General features: G+C 61.2%; 1 protein-coding gene across 12 annotated transcripts in view; it reads right to left on the bottom strand.

Annotated features, from left to right (window-relative positions):
• The window catches only part of ZNF536 (zinc finger protein 536), a 341,362-nt gene that overhangs the window by 143,385 nt on the left and 187,272 nt on the right, over window positions 1-10,705 (bottom strand). The gene's annotated exons all lie outside the window — the stretch shown is intronic.

Here is a 10,705-nt window from a genome sequence, read left to right on the forward strand (position 1 = left end):
ACGAATGCGACCCAAAGAAAATATTTGATATTTTTTTTTAAAAAAAATATAATGCATTATGCTTGGACAGGGGTCTGTTTCGACCTGCACGGCAAAAACTGTTTACCGCATGATGTTTGCAAGATGAAACAGCCCCAAAATGTGTTACATATAAGGCTCAGAGTAAACAGGAGCAGCAGATGTTCTTTGATGTTAATAATGGCATTTATTATTAATATTAATTAGACTGCATTCAGCAATACATTTGGGCCATTTCCAAGTCAATTAAGGAGAGCGACATTCGGGAGACGTTCTGAACGGCATTTTAAGGCAGGTGTTCCGCAGCCCCCTAATAAAACAATTTCGCAGGCACTGGAAAAACAACCATTTTAAATTCTGTGTTTCGCAGTACATTTTATGGTCCTAATTCTCTGAATTTTAAAAAACCGGATTAACAATTTCCCCAGTCACCGTTAAGGAGACCCTGGCACTCGGAAACTTCTCATCGTTTTAAGTTTAAAATAAAAGTCTCGGCCACACGCTCTGGTGGCGAAAGCCTACGCATGCACAAGGCACAGAGTCGCGCTGCACGGGGACGCGGACGCGTCCCGGGGGCTCTGTGTGGGCCCGCCCGCCTCGCGTCTGAGTCCCCTTGTGAACCTTCGTTGTGGAAATTAGGGAGGGGACGGATAGATGGCACTGGTGACCCTCTAAAAGCGGTGCTTAATTCTTCGCGATGGCCTGGACCAGACACCAGCCGACGCGTCCCCAGCGAGCTCCGGCCTCGCCTTCCACCCACGGAAGCGCCGTGCCGTCCGACTTAGATCACGGCGTTGTGCCCGCCATGTCCTCCCCACCAGATTTACCACATTTAACATTTCGCATGCGTATCTTTAACGCCTGCGGCGGGGGCGAGTTCTGTGGCTGCGTTCCATCGGACACCGTGACCCATCTCGGCTTACGACGGCCACGGCCACAGACGCGACAGAGGCGCGAGCCACCGCCACGTCCACTCGCATCTCCCCACTCTTCCGAAAGCCCCATGCGACCCGCGAGACGGATCCTTAGCGGCAAACGCTAACTGTAAGCACATCGAAATCCCCTGCCAGCCTCTGCCTCATCGGGAATTCAGGAACCTGAGGCTTTTTTAGAGTTGGTGTGTAAATTAAATTTCACGTCATAGCTGCACTGGCTTCTAATGTAAACAAAATACACTTGGGGTGGGGGACCCGTCCCGGTCTGTCAGCCTCTGGAAGGAGTTGAGGGGCCCAAGACACAGCCGAAGCCCAGCACGGAGGCCTCGTGCGGGCGGGCGCTGGGGGCCGGGCAGTGTCCAGTGAGGCTCGCCGTCCCCCGGACACTCTGCAGCGGGAGCCCGCCTCACCTGGGGCCCCTCTCCTCCCAGCTCTGGGCCAAACCGGACATGCTTTGCAAGCACCCCGAGCCGGGCGAGCACCCTTGCCCTGGAGTCTCCCCGCTTTGTTCCGAGGCCAGATCTCAGCCCCGAGGCAGACTGGGAAACCTCCCGACCGGCCGGGCCCCAGACGCGTGATGGCAGAGCCGGGTCCCTGTGAGGATGTAAAGCTACAGCGCAGATCAGCACGGAAGAGGGGACAGATGTCACTCTCCTGGCAGGACGATGTCCCAGAGGGGAGGCTGACCACCTCTCCCGGAGCAGAGCAGCAAGACAGCCAGGGTGGGGCCTGAACGAGCCCGGTCTGAGACCCGCCCGCGCTAAGCCTTCACGAGAGCTCGGTGTCCACTTCCTTAAGACCACTGAGGGCAGGTCAGCGGCCATCGCTAGCTGCAGAATGACCCCCGTCATCAAGGGGGAAGTCTCTGTAGACACCTTTAGGGCACTCACGGCCCTGCTGCAAGGTCCCCTTCCCCACGCAGGGACAAGCCGCAGTCCCTGGAAGGGCCTGGGGGTGGGCGGGCAGGGCTGCCGGACGCTGGCCAGGCGGCTGCTCGCAGCCAGGTCCGCGGTGCCAGCCCGTCACCTGGGTGTCCCTGCCTGGCATTATGCCTGGTGTCCCTCCCTGGCACATTAACAACCTGCGTGTTCATTTATCAGCAGTACGTTCTGAATTGTATATTTATGGCACAGTGCACTTTTCAGAGCTGAAAATTAATGAACATGCCTTTCTCATAGCAAACAAGCACCTGGCTGCATAGTTAGTAATCGGAAACAGATTTATTTTTATTAGTGTATATGTGGGCAAAATTTATATTTAAAAAAAGGCGTGCTGAAGCTCCGGTGACACAGGCGCGGGCCGCCACACGCCTCTGCTTTCTGAATGCCCGGCCCCCGGCCCAATGCCGCTGTCCTGGCCGCCATGAGAACGGCGGGACCGAGTGATGCCCGGGCGGCCACCCTCCGGCCACGCGCCAGCCAGCCCCAGGCCCCGGCCACCTGCCACGTTTGGGCCTCCCTCACTGGGCCTCCTTTGCGAACTTGGCTGGGACTCAGTTTCCCCCTCGGCAGGACGGGCACCAGGGTTTCCACGAGCTCCTTGTTCCCGTCACCACCCCCAGCCAGCGGGACTGCGACACAGAGGGTGGGGGGCGGGAAGGGTCTGCGCCCTGCATGCAGCCACGGCCCGTCTCCCTGCTGGGCGGGCCTCCCTTCCGGAAGCTTCTCTGCCTCCAGGCCACCCCGGGGTCTGCAGCTGCAGTCAGAGGTCGCAGCCCTGTGTCCCCGCACATCTGGCAGCTGAGAGCTTAGCTGGGCAGTCAGTGACCAGCGAGCAGCGAGCTCCGGGGACACCGGCCACTTCCGGGCCTTGCCTGGGTCCGCGGGCCCGGAAGCGGGCACTTCGCAGAGGGGAGCTGAAGGCCGGCCCCCTTTGCCGGTCGCGGTGCTGCAGGCCCCCTGCTCTGGGAACAGGCGATGACAGACTCCACTCGGTACCGGCAGACACGCTCAGGACCCTCAGCGAGCCGGGGACGGACAGAGAAGCAGACGAGGCGCCTTCGGGGGAGGGGACACTCACCGAGTGACGCCCGGGCAACGCCGCATGGTGACAACATCCACGGAGGGAGACGCGGGCGCCGGGGACCCGCTGCAGGCGGCCCCACTGTGCGCGCGACCCCCTGCCCGTCCCCCGCTCATTCTCACCCACTGGTACGCGGTCGCGACACTTCGGCCTGCGCGACCGATCACGCCTGGAGCGATCTCGGCTCGAGGTCCCCGCTGCCCTTACTTTTTAACTGTCATCGCCGATCTTTCCATTCTCTGGGAGCATCTTCTAAGTGTGCTCCCTCGAACCCTTCGCCGCTGCTCTTCGTCCTGCAAAAGGTCGGCCCTGCTGGGCGTCACCGTGCAGCCCGAGCTTCCGGTCGGCCCTAAGCCGGCCGTTTGTCTTCCACGACGTTTGTCCTGTTCTGCACCTTCCCGTCCCCAACCGGCGATTTAAATCCTGCTGTTCTTAACCTCAACCTTGTAAATCTCATCCTTCTCAGCTTTCTCTCTTTCGACTTTTAGCTTTTTCTCAAATTCTCGATGACTTATGCTTACATTACCTTTTCTGTCAGTTTTCTCTGCTTTCAGTATTGGTTTTGCTTTATCTCTATGGTCTGTAAGACCGAGTTACGTTTAGCTTGTTTGTCGCACGAGCTCACGAGAGGCCTGGCCTCGGTCTCGGGCCAATACTGTCACCCAGGCGAGGTGCGTGGCCGTGTCTTCCCTCCAGTGTCCCCAGACGCGCCTCCCCGGTCCCCCTCGGCCGATGCCTGTCCCTCCGTCTCCTCTGACAGTGGCTCTTGGGAAAAGCACCACCTCAGCTCGCTGAGCAGCGAGGCCGCAGGCAAAGACTTGCTCGATGCGGTGCCAGGCCGCCCAGCTCCCCGGGCGGCCCCCGCGGGGCCCTCCTCGTCCCAAGTCCATTTTAGGGTCTTTCGTGGAATTCTCAGACCCAGTGGTGCTGCGAAGCTTCTGCTCGGGGAGCCCCCCCCCCCCCCCCCCACGTGTCCGGTCTGAGGGACGGCGGAGGCGGGGCGGGGAGGGACGGGGCCTGGCTCCACGACCCACAGGCCACGGGCCGCCTTACGAACCGGCCCGCCCAGGCGTGGTGATCACCCAGACGGGCTGTGTTCGGGCCTTGTCCACAGCAGAAAACAGCCTCGCGTCTGGGTTTGGCTTTACCCGATTATAGAACTAACGTGATAACTAAAGGGTCATGAAGCAGGAAGCCGTGTGAGAGGGAGGGGCCCGCAGGCTCAGCCTCCCACCCTGAGGCAGCCGCTGGCGACAGCCCGCTTCGCATCCTCTCAGATTTCCTATGGAAAAAATGCCTATCCAAATATATTTTTATTTTTACACAATAAAAAAAAGAAGGAAAGAAAAAAGGGAATCGTATTGTGCGAAACGGCTCCGAGCCGGCTTTTGTCCCGTCCCCGTAATCCGGGCGTCTTCGTGTGGCAGACCCAGAGCGGCGCGTCACCGTCCGCAGCGTGCCGGCCGGCGCCTTAGCCGCCCCTTCCCGCAGCACCTTCAACTCGACTCCGATTTTACTGTCCTCATCTGACTGCGACGAGCATCTCTGGTCAAACAGCTCTGATTACCCGGTACGTACACGCACATCCGTAAACCACGTACTTTTAAGAATAATTCCATAAAAGAATGGCTAAGACGACGGACAGACCTTTATCTGGGGGACTTCCGACATGTTTGCCGAGTCACCTCGAGAAACTTCCGTGGCAGGCTGGGCGAGCGTCCGCATGCCCCCCGCCCCACGGACGACCCTCACCGCTGGCCCCTGGCGCCTCGGCCGTCTGGGGGGCAGGACATCTAGTGCCGTCTTCCTGACTGCCGGTCAGGCCGGATCCCTGCCCCTCGCGTCTGCCTTTCCTCTCCCGGCACCCCACGCCGCAGTCGGGGGGCTGAGCGGCAGGCGCCCTCCCCGGACACGGGGTGCTGGCCTGAGCTCTCAGTCCCAGAGCCCTTAGCAGCAAATGAAGATGAGAACGGAAACGCGAGCTCCGTGAGGGTGCCGTCGGCATCTGTGACCCCGAGACGCCCCGATGGAGAGCGGAGGGTCCGCGGACCCACTGCGGAGAGGGGAGGCGGGGCCAGCGCGGGCCTCACGCGGCTGTCAGGAGGGGCCGCTCGGGGACGGCCCGGCTCCCGGATCACTAAAGGGGACTTGTAGGGGGGTGGCTTTCTCCCTCCATCCCGAGGATATCCACTTCTTATCAGTCAAATTCCCCAGCTGGATTTTGTCTTTGAAAGTAAAAATATAGATATTCTCCTAAATTTAAAAGTAATATGTGTTCATCATAAAAAAAAAGTACAGAAATATATATTTTTAATTAATACAGTTTATCCTCGATCCCACTGTTCACTTGACCCGCAGATAAAGAGCAGCCAAAAATCGGAGAGACAGGAGTGCAGGACCCTTTGACCCAGGGAGTGACGGGCGAGAGAGCGGCCACCTCGCCCCCCGGTGGGGACACCACGGCTCATCGAGGCCTGGCAAGGGGAGGTAAGGGCCCCGCCGTCCTCAAAGTCTGACCTCTGCCGAAGCGCCCTGGAGAGCAGTGCACCTGCACGCGGCTGTGCGGGAGGACGCTCCACGCCCACCCGCACACAGAACCGCCCGCCCGCATCTCCCCGCAGCACCCTCGCCGGGTCCAAGCCGGTGGACGCCGGTCGGCCTCGCGCGGTGAGCGCCGCCAGGTCCCACAGCCTTTGACCATCTTCCACTGGGAAAACTGTCTTTCCCGCATGTGGCGGCTCCTTCCCGTGGTGGGGCCCGCGGGATGCTCGCGCGCGTGTATGTGCATGTGTGTGCGTGTGTGTGTCCGCGAGCTCGCACGGTGTCTGTGATTTCGTGCCATCGGTGTCTGTCCACAGCCGCGCGCTGGGGACCGGTCTGCGCCGGTGCGGGCCGGGAGGGCGGGAGGGTGTGCGCCGCCCCCAGGCGCTGGGTCTGACGCCAGCCTTAGTGAGGGCGTCCCCGCCCGCGACTACGAGAACACTTGGATTTCTTCTAGGTCTTTAAGTGTTTCTTTCGATTTGTTTCTTTTGCATTGAACGCCTTGAACATCTGGGATTCATTTTGCCCTAAACAGTGAACCGGCAGCCCAGCGGAGCAGAGGGCCGTGCTCAGAGTCCCCGCTCAGCCCCGCGCCCGCCCCGCGCCCGCCCCGCGCCCGCCCCGCGCCCCCGCAGGCGGCACACAACTCACAGCTCGGAAGGCACCCCTCAGTCTGCTGGAGAGGCCACAGATGCCTCTTGTCCCCAGGTCGCTGTGCACTGTGAACTCTGCCCTCTTCCCAAAGAAAATAACGTATCTTGGGAGGACTGGGGACCCTGCCGGCTAACCGCAATGTGACCAGAGGTATCCCCGTTAAACCCGTGGCTGCCCCCAGAGAAGGCCCAGCCAAATTTGTCCCGACACCTCAGTGGGCTTGGCCTGGCGGTCCAGGGACCCCTCGCCGTTCCCCAGAGGTCTTCCCCCATGGTCGCCCCGCTCGGCCCGCCCTGCTCGGAGCACGGAGACCCAGCCACGGCCAGGAGCCGGCTCCTGCTGCTGGGACTGAGACCAGAGAAGCGAGACCTGTCAGATTTGGGACCGGCCACCCAACATGCAGTGACATCCCCACTGAGCTCCCAGCACGCAGGGACATGGCTGCACCGAGTGTGCGTGACCAAGGCACCCGGCCGCGGGTCCTCCGGGCAAAGCCTCAGCTGCGTCAGCACAGGCCTGAGCTAAGACAGCGCGTCCATGTTGATGGCTGAATAAATGCGACCCCCCCCAGACTCCGCCTCCCGCCTTCACCTCTGCCCGAATCCTCGGCGGTCCCGAGGGGGCTTCCCTGGACCCACACCCTGGGGTTCCTGTGCACAAACAACCCCGCTGGAGGACCGGAGAGCAAGCATGGTGCACACCCCGCCTCGAAAGTTCTCAGCGAGGGACAGAATTGCGGACAAACCCCACGACGCACGTCCCCACGACACACGTCCCCACGATGCACGTCCCCACATCCCTATCGCCCCAGCGTCCTGACACACATCCCCTATCGTCCCTAATAGCCCGGCTACTAACGTCTCTTAATGTCCCCACGTCTCTCATTTGCAGACAAAGACGCCCCCGACGTTCTCTATCGACGCATCGTCTCCCCACGACAAGACGCCGCCCCACGCATTTATTTCGTCCCCATCGCCCCCACGTCCCTCACGCATCTAAGTCCCTAATGACGCATCGCCCTAAGATGTATCGCTCCATCGACATTCGCCTTACGAGCATACATCGCCCCATATGTTCCCCGGCCGTCTTTGACAAGCCCTTTGACGACGTCTTTACGATGTAGTTCCCTTTATTGCCCTTTGTACGGCTATCGCCCTTTATGACATATTGCCCTTTTACCGACAAGACGTCGCTCCCCAGCTGCCCCCTTTACTGCCCCATTGCCCCGCATTGAGCGCATCGCCCTTTACTGCCCCTTTACGCCTGGCGATCCCCGCGTTGGACATCGCCCCGACGCTCCTTTACGCTCCCTATCGACAAGAGATCGCCCTTTGTTGCCCTTTATCGCCCTTATTGCCCTTATCGACGACGCCCTCAGCATTGCCCCATCGCCCCGACGGATCTACCGGAGGACGCCCCTTATCGCCTTTATTACCCCTTAGTGTCCCTACGTCCTACAGCAACCGGAGAGGCGAGTGACTCGGCGCTGACCGGTCAGTTCTTCAGAAAGCAGGGCCTCCAGACGCATCGCTGTTTTAAAGCGGGTTCCTGGCGGCTGGGCCAACAGGGCGCACAGGGTCCAGGCCCACGGGAAGGGCTCATGCATGACAGGGGGGACCAGGCTGGGATGCAGCCTGCGGTGCCGGCAGAGGCGGGAGCCGGACTTCACAGTGCACAGGGACCTGGGGACAAACACTCGGACATCCGTACAGCGTGGGCCGTGCTGACCCGCTGCGTCATGACACATAGTCCTACGCTGAGCCAAGTGTCCACCAACTACATGCAAAGCTGTCAGCGCCTCAGAGCCTCAGCTCCGTTTTCCATGGGCCGGGAAAGATGACAGTGACACGTGCTCTCAGGGAGCCGCATGGGGCCTGAGACCGGACCCGGGTGAAAGGCTGGAACTGTGTGACGGGGTCAGACCTCCGGTCACACATCTGAACAAACCCAACAGCATCAGGAGGGGGTCGCTCAAGTCCTGAGCAGGGACCCCATCCAGCCCTTGCCATAGCTGTGTCACCTAAGGCCCAGGGCTCTAGTCTCTGCAGACCTCTCTCCCCTCAGCCTTGAGGTCAGGGACGGCAGACAGGGGACACGCATCTGGATAGGGGACAGGGGACATGCGTCTGGACAAGCCCACGTGACGGCTTTGCAAAGACGAGACGGTCACACAGAACTTTGAACTGCGTGCGGCTCCTGGGCAGGCAGGTGGGCCTGATGCACGGCCTGAGGGCTGGATGTTCGGGAGGGAAGCGTAAGCCTGGTCACTGACACACTGTGACATTCTCGCAGCCCGTGCACAGACACAGCAGAGACGCGGCTCCAGGTGAGCGGCCAGGCCTGCAGGGAGGACGACACCGCGTCCAGACACCTGCGCCCCTACCGACGAGATCGTGCGGCTGGGCGTGGGCTCTCCGGGGGAGGAGGTGGCCTTTACGGCAAACGACACGCAATAGCACAGTGATCTATCAAGATTTCACATCCTGAGCAGAAATCAGAATTCTGTGTCAATGGCATTTGAGAAAAAAAAGAAGAGAAAGAAGGATGAAGCGTGAGCGAAAAACAGCCGGGCTCACTTTATTCCTGGGACCGTCGCTCACGGCGCCCAGGAGGGCAGTGCCGGCGCCCCACGCACTGCCACGGACCAGGGCCCAGATGCTGGGCTTGGGCGACCGGGCCAAGCACCCTGAGCCTCGCCGCCCCGCTGAGAAATGCGCACCTCGCACCCACGCCACCCGGACCACAGCGCCCGAGGACTTGCACCCCAGAAGGAACGCCCCCATGCTGATCCTCGGCCGCTGTCCCTCTCCGGGCACACACCTCCCCAAGTCGCAGAGGGGTGCACCTTCTCCAGCCATCAAAACACACGAGGCCATAAGCGAGTGGGGCGCACGCCTGGCAGACAGCGGGCGGCTGACGGACGCGGCCGGAAGTCCCATGGGTGAAGCTCCAGCCCCCACCAAGTCTGGTCCCCGCTTAGAGCCTCTGGGTCAAGTTCGTGAGTGACAGACATGGGAATATACGCACACACATGCACACACGCACACATATGCACGCACACACGCATACACATGCACAGATGTGCGTACACACATATGTGTGTGCACACAAGACACACATGTACAGATGCACACACATTCGGATACACATACGCACACACATGTGCCCATGTGCACACACGCACACAGAGATGCACGCACATGCACGCACATGCACACACACATGCGCAGATGTTCATGCGCATGCATGTGCACACAGAAGACACATGCCGATGCACACACATGTAGATACACAGACACACAGACACACATGCACACACGCACACACATGCTCGCACACAGGCACACCGAGCAACAGATGCACACACGCGCACACACACACATGCACGCACACCACTCAGCTGGTCTCCTTTTGCTAAGCACGGCCCCTCAGAGCCCTGCGTCCCGTGGCCTGTCCCTGGTTCAGGCCATCCCGGTCAGGCCCCGCCGTGGGCAGGGGGCGGGGGCAGCTCTGCGTCCGGGCTTCGTGTGCGTGCGGCTGTGAACGAGGCATGCGGGGTCACGTCCGAGGCCTTCGCTTCTCAAAAGGAAGGGAACGTGGGCTAAGCCAAAGGTCTCCTCGGGTGATAAAGATTACCATGCGACAAAGGAGCAGGACGTGTCGGAGCCGGCCCCTGCAGCCCGGTGGCGCGACCCCACACGCTGGGCCATTATGCACGAGGAGCCTTCGGGTGGCTCGTGCACGTGGCGACGAAATGTAAATGCACGGAAAGGTCACCGGCAGGCCGGCGAGCACCGCTGTGCGGCCCGGGCCAGCTCGCCACGGACGACTCCGGCCATTCGCGGAGCCCATGGAAACACGCGCCAGGGGCTCGCCCACGGTGACGGGCATTGTGGCCACCACCGCTCCTCGGAGCCCGCGTCAGCACCCGCAGACACCGCTGCCCTGCACTCAAGGAGAGGAGGGGACGGTGCCACCATGCCCACCGACCCGACCAGCGATCCTCTGCCTCGGAAAGGACGTTGGGGCCTCTGAGCCAGGTACCCCCGAGGGTTCCTGGCCCCCTGCTCCGGGGCCGTGGGGGACAGTGGCCACCGTGCGTGTGCACAGACACCCAGGGCTGTGTCACTGGGCTCCTACCCCCCAGGGCCATTTCCCAACCCCACCTGCGCCCCGTCTGCAGTTCCCGGAGCAAACCATGAGGGCTTGTTCCCCCACACCCAGCCCAGGCAGCTCCCCCAGCCCGGGACCCAGACTACTGTGTGATGCAGGCCCTCCAAGCACGTGGGTCATCAGACGTCCCCCCTCCCCAATGAGGAGGAAACATTTGGAGCCCCAGAGACGTCGGAAGGGCAGCAGGCGGTCCTAGGAGTGACCGTGTGGGCTGGGGGGCGGGAGCCTGTGGAAGAGGTGGCAGCCCGGGAAGCCTAACAGGCAGGCCAAAGTCTGACCAGTCAGCAGGGCACAGGACAGTCCAGAGAGTGGGGATGGAGGCATGTCCAGGACGGCCACAGCTGCTCGCGTGAGGGCGGGTG

Source organism: Pteropus medius, unplaced genomic scaffold (genome assembly GCF_902729225.1).
Source record: "Pteropus medius unplaced genomic scaffold, Ma_sr-lr_union100, whole genome shotgun sequence".
Lineage (NCBI taxonomy): Eukaryota > Metazoa > Chordata > Mammalia > Chiroptera > Pteropodidae > Pteropus > Pteropus medius.